The 12,541-nt window shown below is 41.8% G+C and overlaps 1 protein-coding gene across 6 annotated transcripts in view; it reads left to right on the top strand.

Moving 5' to 3' along the window:
- Positions 1-7,266: 7,266 nt before the first annotated feature.
- Positions 7,267-12,541, top strand: part of ATF1 (activating transcription factor 1) — a 95,702-nt gene continuing 90,427 nt past the window's right edge. The window contains exon 1 of one of the 6 annotated variants that reach the window (XM_004453668.4): positions 7,267-7,587. The gene's annotated coding sequence lies outside the window, so the exon portion shown is untranslated. The remainder of the gene's footprint in view (positions 7,588-12,541) is intronic. The other 5 variants (XM_004453667.4, XM_058308234.2, XM_058308233.2 and 2 more) reach the window with 5 other exon arrangements.

Here is a 12,541-nt window from a genome sequence, read left to right as displayed (position 1 = left end):
TACATTTGTAGTAAAAGTTTAAAACTTGCATAGAAATGATAATCATGAATGATAGTAGTTACCTCTGGGGACAGATACACAAGGACCTCAAATGATTTTTTCTAAAAAAAAAAAAAAAAAAGTAAATCCTGCATGACAGTAAGTTTTTATAAAATTGATTTTATATACATTTATCATTATTCTCTATACCACTTTGCATGTTGGGAATATTTCATAATACAAAACAATAATTTTAAAAAAGGACAAAACCAGCCTTTCTTCAGGAGTCCCCATACTCACAAACGGTATATTGATTCATCTTTTTTTTTTAATTTATTTTTTATTCATTTCTCTCCCCTTCCCCCAACACCCCGGTTGTCTGTTTTCTGTGTCTATTTGCTGCGTCTTCTTTATCTGCTTCTGTTGTTGTCAGTGGCACGGGAATCTGTGTTTCTCTTTGTTGCATCATCTTGCTGTGTCAGCTCTCTGTGTGTGCAGTGTCATTCCTGGGCAGGCTGCACTTTCTTTCGCGCTGGGCGGCTCTCCTTACAGGGCGCACTCCTTGCGCATGGGGCTCCCCTATGGGGGGACACCCCTGCGTGGCAGGGCACTCCTTGAGCACATCAGCACTGCGCATGGGCCAGCTCCACACGGGTCAAGGAGGCCCGGGGTTTGAACCATGGGCCTCCCATGTGACAGGCAGACACCCTAACCACTGGGCCAAGTCCGCTTCCCTTGATTCATGAAGGGCTTCTAAACAGTAGTAAATGATTATTGGCAACCCTTTAGTTTATTTCTCCCCAAAGAGGGGCAGCTATCTCTCTGGGTTACTAAATACCTGTATGAAAACTGAAAAGAATGCTTAGCTTTGGGTAAATGATGAATTAATCTGTAAAGTGCTTAAGAAAGTAAGTGGTGTGTAAAAAGTGCTAAAAAATTTTGTATGTGTGCATACAGATATATGAGAGACAAAAAGGAATGGAGACTAGGATCACTTTTGCATCTAAAGCCAGCGGCTTCATAATGGGACTTTGGCCATTGCTCTCTGTTGCCTCTGTGGTGGATCCCTGTGTCTTTTAATTGATGCGTTTTTAGAGTAGGTGGTGAGTGTTGCCCTCATGTGAGGGTATCTACCGTTCTGGGCTCTGCCTCTATTGCATTGCTCAGTGACATGGAGCAAACTCTTGGTGGCTTCCTTCCTTTCAGTGCTGTTGTTTTTGGGTTTTTTAATTAATTTATTTTTCTGGATAAGGGATTTTTTTAAAAATACATAGATCACACAAAATGTTACATTAAAAAATATGAGGTTCCCACATGCCCCACACCCACCCTCCCACTCCTCTCACATCAACAGCCTCCTTCATCAGTGTGGCACATTCATTACATTTGATGAATACATTTTGGAGCACTGCTGCACCACATGGATTATAGTTTACATTGTAGTTTACACTCCCCCCCCCCCCCCAGTCCATTCAGTGGGGTATGGCAGGATATATAATGCCCTGCATCTGTCCCTGCAATATCATTTAGGACAATTCCAAGTCCTGAAAATGCCCCCATATCACATCTCTTCCTCCCTCTCCCTGCCCTTAGCAACTCCTGTGGCCATTGTCTCCATATCAGTGATTTTCTTCCATTGCTAGAGTCACAATAATTCTTGAGTAGAATACCACTAAGTCCACTCTAATCCTTATTTTATTCCTCCATCCTGAGGACCCTGGGATGGCGATGTCCACTTCACCTCTAAATCCAAGGGGGATTAGATCCCACATGGCTGATGGATGGGATTCTCCTGCTTGCAGTTGTAGACTCTCTCAGTTCCCTGGTGTGGTGGTTGACCAGCCTCACCTCCCGTTAGCTGACCTGGGTAAGTCCAATGAACTGGAGAGTAGGTGTTGCAACTCCACTGAGGCTCAGGGCACGTGGACAGTGCAGAGCTCCTAAGCATACACCAACCCCAGTGCCAACCACAGGTTCAGTAAAAGTGACAGAAGAGGCATGTGGAGAGAGGTCACATCTGAGTCCAGCTCCATCACACACAGGAGCAGAAATTCCAAAGTAGGACGCACTGGCAGGCACTGAACTCCAGAGCCATCTATCATGACTGTACGACATGGGTGTTTCTGTAGCCCTGAGGAGCACCACTACCTGGGGTTGTATCTAATTAATTGTCTCTAGTATCCTGCTGAGACGTGTGTAAGCACAATCCCTCTGATGACCTCCTGACTCATTTTGAAGTCTCTTAGCCATATAAATTTATTTATCCTTACCATTTCCCCCCTTTTATTCAAGGTTTTTGTTTTTTAAGTACCGGGGGCCAGAAACTGAGCCCTGGACCTCGTATGTGGGAAGGAGGCACTCAACCATTGAGCCACAAGGGCTCAATGTTGTTTTTTCGGTTGTTCACTTGTTGCCTTTTTGTTTTTAGGAGGCCCTGGGGACTCAACCCAGGACTTCCCATGTGGGAAGCAGGTGCTCAACAGCTTGAGCCACATCTGCTCCCAGTGTTTCTTATTGGTAATATTATTTTCCTCTTTCAAATCCTCTGGTTGTATTTGCTATTCCTGGGGTTTCTGTGTGGCCAAAAGCTATTGCTATCCTGGGGTTTCTCCTATATACCCAAAAGAATTGAAAACCAATACTCCAATATATGTACATGCATGTTCACAGCAACACTATTCACCATAAACAAAAGGTGAAAATAGCCCTAATTTCCATCAACAGATGAACAAAATTAATTTACAATGGAATATTATTCAACCATAAACAGGAATGAAGCACTGATACATGCTACAACTTGGATGAACCTCAAAAACATTATGCTAAGCGGAAGTTGCGCACAAAAAGTCACATATTGATGATTCCATTTACATGAAATATCTAGAATAGGTAGATCCATAGAGAGAAAGTAGATTGGTGGTTGGGGTGGGTGGAGGAATAGGGAGCAACTGCTTTGAGTATGGTGTTTCCCTTTAGGGGAGATAAATGTTTTAGAACTAGATAGAGGTGGTGATTGCAAAATATTGTGCAGGTACCAGATGCCACTGAATTGTTTACTTTGAAATTAATTTCATGTTATGTGAATTTCACCTCAAAAAAAAAAAGTGTCCAACCCTAAAGTTGACCTGTCTATCCTCTTGAATGCCCCAAAATCTTCATACTTGCAGCATGCTCTGGCCAACAGCAGTCTCTGAAGGCTTCTCTTAATAGCTGAAAATTTGTTCCAAGCCATCTTGCTACAACTCCAACCATAATATTGAAGGTAAGTAATGTGTTTGCTTGTGCAATCCAATGGACACAATAACCGGTACCATTATATAGTTTTACTAGTGGAACTAGGTAGGAGCCTACTGCAATATACATTGCAAGAAGTAATGTTGGCTTGGACTGAGGTAGTGGTGATGGAAAAACAGAGGAGGGGAGGATATCACAGTAAATTATTTCTCCTACATCCAGTCTTATTAGTTAGGGCTCTCGAAATAACAGCAAAGTAATCTCGTTTAAATAAAAACAGTACTATTCAGTTCAAAGACAAATGGTGGCTCACTGAAGCAGGCAGCTGGACCTCAGGCAGTTTCTATAACTGGGTTCTAGAAAGCCATTGGGTTGCTGTTTCAGTCAGTCTGCATCACTTGTACATGAAAAATGCCCACGACAGAGCTCCCAAACTTTAAAAATCAGTTCATGTAGATTTTTTGTCCCAAGCCACATGTCCTGGGGGGAAATGAGACTGATCGCTGAGCTTGGATGAGGTGCCCCGCTCCCCCCCCCTTTTAAAACAATTTGTAACACTGATATAAAGACAGTGGTCACCAGAGGTTATGAGGGAGAGGGAAGCATAGGTGTAACATGGGGCATTTTTTGGATATTGGAACTGTTATGCATGATATTGCAGTGATGGATATAGGCCATTATACATTTTGTCAAAACTGTAGAAATGTGCAGTGCAAAGTGTAAATCATAGCGTAAACTATAGACCAAGGTCAGTAGCAATGCTTTAATATGTGTTCATCAATTTTAACAAATGTACCACACTAATGATGTTGTTAATGGGGGAAGTGTGGTAGGGGGAAGGGGTAGGGTACATGGGAATCCCCTATATACTTTTTTAAACAATTTTATTGACACATATTAGTAAAGCATACAATCCATCCAAAGTGTACAATCAATGGTATTTGACATAATCACATAGTTGTGCATTCATCACTTCAATCATTATTGGAACATTATTATTATTTCAACAATAATGAACAAAAACAAAAAATTCATCACCCATTGTTACTGGACATGGATGACGGTAAGGATCAGTTCTCATAAAAGGAGGTGGACTAGATGGACAGCCCTGCATTTTTGTTGATGACTCCAATGGCCTCACAGACTAGTTTTCTGGGATCAATTCAAGCTTAGGTAACATTAGGCAGTGAATAGTGTCAGAGCTAAGTTATCTGGGAAAACCCTACAGGAGTGTTACTGAAATAGTACTGACTGTAGTTTATACAATCCCTGCAGGGTCTTGGTTAGGTTTTCCTGGGTGTTTAGACTTGAGTATAAAGAAAGACAAAGAAACAAAAACAATTAAGCCTATTTTATAGGCCAGAAAGTCTATATTAACTTTAATTTCTGCCTTTGAAAGGTAGGCTGTTCCAGACACTGTTAAACTCATCTCCAACTCAGTCCCTTTGTTAACCCATTAGTCTTCTCTTAATGAGTGGCCACTTAGTGTTTTCCAGCTGTTTCTAGTTGATTACACTGCAAGTCTTCCATATTAATAGTCAACATTTATTTAGCACTCACTCTGTGCAAGGCACAGTTCAACTTTACATGTATTAAACTCATTCAATGTACAAAATCCTATGGAATAAACAGTAGTATTAAACATTAAACAGGCAGTGGACTTGGCCCAGTGGTTAGGGCATCCGTCTACCCCACGGCAGTTCCGCGGTTCAAACCCCGGGCCTCCTTGACCCGTGTGGCGCTGGCCCATGCACAGTGCTGATGTGCGAGGGGCCTGCCACGCAGGGGTGTCCCCGCATAGGGGAGCCCCACGCGCAAGGAGTGCGCCCCCTAAAGAGAGCTGCCCAGCGCAAAATAAAGTGCAGCTTGCCTAAGAATGGCGCTGCCCACAGAGAGTTGACACAAGATGACACAACAAAAAGAAACACGGATTCCAGTGCCGCGGACAAAGAAGATGCAACAAATAGACACAGAGAACAGACAACTGGGGTGGGGGTAGGGAAGGGGAGAGAAATAAAATAAATAAACCTTTAAAAAAAAAACATTGAACACACTTCATTATAAGGTCTCTTTTTCCTAATTAAAAAAAAAGTGCCAGAAGAGGCAAAGAAAGGTCACTCATTACAGGCTTGACTTTTTTTTTCTTTTTTAAAGTACGGGGGCCTGGGACTTAACCCGGGACCTCCTGTGGGAAGCTCGTGCTCAATTCCTGAGCCACACTGGCTCCCTGTTTGCTTGTTGTTTTGTTTTTAGGAGGCACAGGATCAAACCAGTTCCTCCCACGTGGGAGGCAGAAGCCCAACCGCCTGAGCCGTATCCACTCCCCTTGACCACTTTGTTTTAAAACAATTTCTTTTGGTTCTTGAAAGTGTTTTTTTTTTTCCCCCACTTTATTTCCTCACTTCTAAAGTCAAAGACCTGTCCATCTGGTTTATATATCTCTCAATATTCTTACAGAACTGTGTGTCTAAGTACCCAAATCTTTTCTTCTTCCTCTAGTCAGTTATTCCTCATGGTTTAAACAAAGGCAGGCACAGCTTGTCACAATTTCATGAGAAAAAATGGAGAAAAGTGAACATATCTGTAAGTCATAACGGTGTACAAGAGTAACATCTGATTTAGACTTAAGGAATTTTTCAGGTGGGGGAGGAGCTAAAAAGCAAGTAGCCCATGCACATTTTTCAGGTTTCTTGTGTCAGTAAAATTTCAAGTTTCTCTTGATTTTTCACCTCAACCCCACCTCCCTTTTTTTTTACTGATCAACATTTTTTGAGCATAGAAGCACCTAGGGAAACACACACACACACAAAACGACAATCTCTTACAACCAACTTTTCAGATCATTTTTCTGGATTCCAGAATAGTAGAAGTTGGACTTGGTTATCATCAGGAAAGACTGAGATCTCTCCCTGACCCTTTACCTCTATAAGGCATTTTGCTTTCATATATGACATTTTGATTCTTTCTATAATGTCTGGACTTAGATTCTGAATGTCATACTCTTTTTTTTTTTTTTTTTCATACTCTTTTCAATTTTGATGAGACTTCCTTAGAGAGGTTTGGGTAATTTGCCTAATCAAAAACCTAGTTCTACTAAAATGAACAAAGTAAGGGCAGTCACCTGTTCTAATTTGTAATAGATGGCGAACAATGCTTGCTGAATGAATAACAATAGCTAAACGTTATGAGCTCATATTGCTAAGTATACTCTTTAGCTTTAAACTACATTATCCGACCCAAACATTCAAAAATAGTAAGGGCTCTTCTACAAAATGTTTCCTCACCTCGGTCAAGCTAGTTAAATTCGAGAAAAGTTTTTGGAACTTTTTGTTTTGTCGTTTACTATCACCGAAAAATCGGAAAAAAAAAAAACTTTCTCAAGAAAATAAAATTCAGAATGAAGCAATCCTTCCCCCCATAAAGGTAGACAAGATACCCACTAAAAAACATTTTGTAATGTATAAAGCGGATGGCATAACATTCCATTTTACGATACCGCATTGTATATAATTTTTTAGTTTAACAGTTTGGGGAATCTATGCTCTAGCGTGCCCATGAAGTGGAGCTCAAACACCCCGACACCTTGGTTTCTTTCAAATTCAATCTTTGTAGAAAATTCTGCCTCCTAAGAATGAAAGGACGCAACTCAATGCTGTTTTATGGGATTCAGAATAGTCTGGGTAAACTAAGAGAAACTAAGGAAGACAAACCTCCACGCTTCAAGGGGCTTCTTACAAGAAACGGACCGGTTAGATGCCGGGCTCAAGACCTGATCACCCAACCGAGAACACATAAGCCCAAGCGATTAACCGATGAAAAATGCCCCACACCAAATGGCTCTTAATAGCACCAAGCGGGTGAGAGCCTCTGGCAAGAGACGTGGAAGAGAAAGAAGGGTAGGGAGGGACGGAGAGATCCTGAACCAAAAAAGGATCCCTAAACCGCTTTCACATACATCTCCCACCAGGATAACACCTTCAAGCGGTCCTGCTCGCGGTTCAAGGAAGGCGTACAAAATGGCGGCGCACCACGTGAGCAACGCGGTGACGTAGTACGGTGGCCCTCAAGGAAGGACCGCCTTAACTTCACTCCCCACGCTCACTTACACTCAGTTTTGCCCCCCCCCAACCCTCCCCCGCCCCCGGCCTGGTGCAGATCATGCCGCCAGTGGCGGCCCTGACTACCGAGGAAACGGTAGCCTAGGACAGTAGGCCGTTAAGTGACACTGACTCTCCCCCACCCATCTGATCCTTGAGAAAGAGACACGTCCCCCGCAGCGTGAGGGGGTGGGGAAGGGGTAGTGAACTCGGATCCACCCTGGGAGGGGGGGAGTGGAAGTTCCCGCCCCGGACAGCGGCGAGGCGGCAGCCACAGGTAAGTGGGGGCGGGGGTGAGACGTGCTCCCGTGTCCCCAGGCGGGGAGAGCGTCGGGATCCGGCGCCGGCGGGGACGCCAAGCCGGGGTGCGCGCTGGGGCGGGGGTCGCGCGCCGGCGGCAGCAGTGGAGGAAGGGCGCGAAGGGAGCGCGGCGGAAGGGGGAGGGGCCGCTGCCGGGCTGCCCGCGGTCCCCCGCGGGGCGCGCTTCCGGCTCGCGCGCCTTTGCTCTCAGTTGGCTCTTTCAGTCGTTGCGTCGTTTACTGCCTCCTAATCCCCAAATAAAAACAATAAAGCCGGGAACTTCCTGCCGCTGGGTCGCTTTTAGCCTCTCGAGCCGCCCCTTGCGTGGTCCAAGGCGAGGACTCTCCCTTGGAGTTGTCGGAGCTCGGGCCGGGAGGCGGAGGGAGGGCAGCTTGGCCTTGGGCTTGGCGCGTTCGTCCCCGGAGCGGCGCCGCGGACTAGTGAACTCCGCGAGGGAGTCCGCCGAGCGCGCTGGACGCCCTTTGATTTTCAGGCTCTGGGCTGGGCTCGCCTTGGAAAGCGGAAACCGCCTTTACCCTCCTGGGGTTTACAGCCTGGCGGGGAGAAAACAGTGAAATAATCTGCACGCCAAACGATAATGGAAAGGTGCAACTGACGAGGGAGGAAGGAGAGAGTGCCTTCACTCGGCTAGGAATGACAGAAGGGCGTTTTTTCCCCTCTGGACAGATGATCAAGCCGTGGAAACTTTCCCTTTGATTTTTTCCCTTGTCATAAAACTAAGCATGGTATTTTACAGTTTCGGCCACGCTGTGGTTTAAAATTATTGTTTATGTTCAGTAATGTTTAGTTTGTTAGCTTTTGCGGAGCGTTGGACTAATAATAGTCTTTGAGAGCTCTTCACCCTTCTGAGGCTATTTCAGCATAGATTTGGCAAGCGTCTTTGTCAAACTGGCCTCGCCTATGATAAGAGATTCTAGGGTGTTTATGTTTACAAAATTCATTTTATCCCAAGAATTTGATTGCCACAAGAAACATGGAGTTCTATATTAAGATGTCATTTTTTTCTGTAGGCTATATAACTGAACCATTACTTCAGTGTCTCAATTTCAATCTATACTGCTAACTAAAACCGAATGAATGTGTTAACTCTTCAATATTTGAAATTTTCCTTGAGGGCTGTGTTTGGTCTGTGATTTATCTGTGCAGTACTACTATATCACCAGGAGGTGGTAGTGCCTTCTGAAAATCCTTTTTTTCACAGTTCTTCCCAACTTACAATGAGTTTCCAACTTCGGACGGTAGAGTGTTATATCCCTTGGGCCTGAATCACCCCATTTCTAAAGCTGGGATGAAGCCATTGCCCAAAGATATATACAGTTTATCTTTTAATAGATCACTCCACCTAAACACATGGATTCTTTTAGCAGTAATAAATGTGCAGGGTATTGGGACTATGCTGGGAACAGGATGTGGTCCTTGTCGCCCTAGAAATTACATTCTGGTAGGGAAACAGAAGAAAAGGTCAGTACAGTTCTGTGATAAGTACCATGATAAGAAGGGGGCACATGTGCCGTGGGAGTACAGGGCTTCTAGACCCATTGAGGGTAGCTGCTTTTGATCAGCTGGTTCAAAAGATTACCTGGAAGAAGAACTTAACAGGAATAAGCCAGATAGAGAGGAAAGGAAAAAGTGTTCCTGGTTGAGGGTATAGCATATCTCAAAGCCTGAAATGAAGGTGAGAGAAAGCAAGGCAGGTACTTTTGAGAATCTGAAAGCAATTTTTAAGTATGACTGCATGGAGCAATTTTGACAGAAGGTAGTGAGTTCAGTCGTGGAAATACTGAGTTTCAGGTCATAACTCAGCAAGATCCTCTCTGCTCCCAAGTACCATAGTTCCACAGATGAGAATACTGCACTGTCCTGTACTTGTTGATATTAACTGTTTACTCTGAGAGAGTCTCAGTGGAGCACTGAGCATATATTTATTTGGTACAGCCCCTGTCTTTACGGGCTTAAGATGAGGGGCAACAAATATGCCAGTAAACAGTTCAGAGTGTTAAGTAACCTCATTAGGAATGTGTACAAGGCACAGTGGAAGCTTTTGGGAGGGAGGCATTTGGAGCAGTCATTAAATGGTAGGGGTTTGCCAGAAGGACATATTGGGAATGTAAGGACATTCCTGGAAGAGGGATGATACATAATTTTAAAAAGCATGAACTTCGAATTAAAGCAGTCCTGACTTCATATCTTGAATTCATAACTCACTATAAGATCCACAGTAAATGACCAGTTTTTTGAGTCTCCATTTACAATGCTCTAAAATAGGAAATCCAGGAGATGATATATCAAGAAGCCACTAGTTTAGTGCCTAGTGACTTCCCTTATATTCTCTTTATGTCAGCTATTTCTTACCTCCCCAAATTCATTCCCATTGAGGGTGTTTTTGAAGCTGTCCTTCAACAGTACCCTTGTCCTTTTGCTGCCCCGCATAGTTGCCTCATGCTATGAATTTTATTTTTGGAGAAAATGCCTTTGTACATCTACATTTTTAATTTAGAAGTTTTTCCCTTAGAGCAGTAAGTTTATAGAAAAATGCAGAGAGTTCCCATATGCCACTATCCCCACAGATTTCCTTAATACTAACATTGCATTATTGTACTACCTTTATTACAACTACACATAAAATTTATCCTAGTTAAGCAAGTTTTTAATCTTAACTTCAATTTTAGAAACAATAGCTAGAAAATGTAAGTAAATAAAGGTTGTACTCTGAGAAATCAGTAAAAAAATAAGAGTATTGTTTATAATTAGATTAAAAAAACTCTAAAGCTGTTTTTGTTTAGGAAAAAAGCTGATTAATTGATTTTCATTTAAAAAATAACAGAAAATAGGTTATTTTGTTTTCTGTAAGAAATATGGTTGTAATTGTCTAAACCGTTACTTGCTGGCTGTAGTGGCTTTTACTATTGATATATTATGTGCATGTTGACTATTTTGGTTTCCATTAGACGTAAAATTTCCTAATGATCTGATTATGGGGGGAAAATCAGTGGGTCAGTGAAAAAGAAAATTATCATTTCCAGTCATTTAACAAGGTTTAAAAAAATCGTTTGTAGTTTCTTTCAATGCTTTAGTACTACCGCCTTTTATTTATTTTGCTTTGCTCTATATTCTAATACATGTCTTCTGAAATGCAGTGTTTAAAAGGGGTTTTCAATAGTTAAAGCATGCACAGTATGTAATTCTGTCTTTGCTGTCTTTGTTTTTATTCTGTGGGGTTACTTCTTTAGTATAAATCAAAGTCACTACTGTTTCTGAAGGAGAAGGAACTGTCTAAGCTTAATAAGCAGTTGAAGAAATAATGAAGGAAACATTATATAAATTCATCAAAATTAAAAGTTTTAAATTAATTACAGGAGCAGGTATAGGTCAGTGGTTCAGCACCTGCTTTGCATGTATGAAGTCCTGGGTTCATTCCCAGGTACTTCCTTAAGAATAAAAAAATTTAAAAAATGAATTACAGTTAAGGCATATTTGGAATACTGGTAGCAAATATAGAAATAAAATTTAAAAAAAATCAATTTTATTAATACATATTAATAAAAGATACAGTCCATCCAAAGTGTACAATCAGTGGTATTTGGTATGATCACATAGTTGTGCATTCATCATTTCCATCATAATTAGAGCATTTTCATTATTCCAATTATAATAATAAACAAAAAACTCTACCTCTTAATAATCACCTCTCAATCAATCTCTTTATGCTTCCCCTGCCATACATAGCTGCTAATCTGTTTCTGTCTCTCTAATTTAGAGATACAATTTATATGAAGAAATAAAATAGCCTAATAAAAACTCTTTAAGACCCTGCTAGATGGACGATGGATGGACAAATAACATGATCAAATTTTGGAAAGTTGATGAAATAGGAAGCTGTAGGAATCAATTTCTCCACCAAAACAAATATTGAACTGGCAGGAATTGTCTGACTCAACCATTTTGGAACTCTGGGGTATAGTGGAACAATGTTGAAGCATCCAGGGAAGAGCTGGAGGAAGAGGCTGATAAATTAAGTAAATATCAGTAAATTTCATTCTGCGTACAGCAGCTACCAAACCCCAACCTCCAACTGCATGGCAGATACAGTGCAGCTTACTGAGGCCAGGGTGGGTTATAAGGACTAATGGTTCAAAATCCAGCCCCACCTGGATGGCTGCTTTTGATGTGCTGGTTCACTTGGCTGGGGGAGTAGCTCTGAGGGTGACCATTGTCCAACCCCCTCTGGTAAAATCAACAGAGGAGGTAGTAGGTTTTTGTTTTTCTCTTTTCTCTTTCCATTGTCCATTTAGGAACAAAAATAGTTTTGAAAAGTTACATATTGGTGTCAATTGCCCTCAACAGTAACAACAACAAATTAGTAATCCCAGAGGAGTGGGATCACTGAATTTCCAGAGTTATAAAAACATAATCCTCAGAATGTCCAGTCTCAACAAAAAAATTACAAAACACTTGAAAAAACAAAAAAGTATGACCCATTCACAAGAAAAAAAGAATTTGCCGGAAACTGTCCCTGAGAATGCTGTTAGTCAAAGGCTAAATCAACTGTCTTAAGTATGTTCAGTAATCTAAAGGAATCCATATACAAAAAACTAAAGGAAATTAGGAAAATGTTGTCTGAACAAAATGCAGTGGTGAAAATTATAAGAAGGAACCAAGCAGAAAATTGGAGCTGCGAAGTACATTAATTGAAGTGAAAAACTCATTAGATTCAACGGCAAATTTGAACAGGTAGAAGAAAGGATCAGCAAATTTGTAGACAAGACAGTTAAAATTACCCAATGTAAGAGTAGAACAAACCATTCATTAAGAATTTTTCATCACCCCAAACAATCCCTGCATTGTGTATTAACTCCCCATTTCCCTTGAAATAATGTTTGTTTGTTTTTGAAGTACCAGAACTGGGGGTT

The sequence above is a fragment of the Dasypus novemcinctus genome, chromosome 12, assembly GCF_030445035.2.
Source record: "Dasypus novemcinctus isolate mDasNov1 chromosome 12, mDasNov1.1.hap2, whole genome shotgun sequence".
In the NCBI taxonomy this organism is placed as follows: domain Eukaryota; kingdom Metazoa; phylum Chordata; class Mammalia; order Cingulata; family Dasypodidae; genus Dasypus; species Dasypus novemcinctus.
Note: the sequence above shows the minus strand (reverse complement) of the source record. Positions and strands in the feature narration are given on the sequence as shown.